Raw genomic sequence first — 862 nt, 5'->3', positions numbered from 1 at the left:
GAAGTCAGGTCAGACCTCTCCCTTAGTGTAGATCTGAAGTCCCGAAGAAAAGGAAGAAGTCTTTGTGGGCCATCTCAGTAAAAGACATGGTGTTTTTTACCCAAAACCCATGGATATTGATGATGGAGTTTCCTTTTGGAAACCTTTTCTGTTTTGGAGTTGAACTGCATCTTAGTGTTGAAGAGCTTGATTGATGGACTTGAGGTCTAGTTGGACATGTTTTGGAAGGTCCCTCTATGCTAGGTAAGTTGCTTGTTGAGTTGGGAGAAGCCCCATCAAAAATCTTGAGGTTTGGAGCTATAAATCCCTATTTTTGGGCAATCTGCCCAGGCAGGGGTGGGCAGTTTGGTAAAACGATTTTTTTAGGGTTTTGAAGCTCTATTTATTGGAATTTCGTGGTGATCAGCCCCATTATGTTCCTAAGCCTTTGGAGAACGTGGGAAGGACCTTAGAATCTCCTCTTTGAAGCCAAGGAAGATCCCCAAGCATCCGTCAGAGTTTCTCCATCAAATCTTCTTCTGCAAGGTTAGTAATCGATTTGTTTCTTCTTTGATCTATTCTTTCTACTATTTCTTCTAGTGCTTTCTATTCCCTTTAATAGGAGGGTGATCTTAAGTCATTCTCATGACTGATCCTTCTATCCCTGCTGTTCTAAAGTGGATCTCCATACACTCTATAACCTTGTGAATTCTCCACATGATGATTTCGAAGGGAAATCAAGTGTGATCTTCATGATTTGTTAACCCTTCTAATTGTTTATGATTTCAAAGCATATTAGATTTACTCTTTTTTTTAATTCCTAGAAAAGACTTATTGTTATTTGTTCCCTATAATTTTTTGGTGAATCCCTTTTCCCTTTCTA

This window comes from Hakea prostrata, chromosome 1 (assembly GCF_041222555.1).
Source record: "Hakea prostrata isolate BN-2017 chromosome 1, UWA_Hpros_2, whole genome shotgun sequence".
In the NCBI taxonomy this organism is placed as follows: Eukaryota; Viridiplantae; Streptophyta; class Magnoliopsida; order Proteales; family Proteaceae; genus Hakea; species Hakea prostrata.
Note: the sequence above shows the minus strand (reverse complement) of the source record.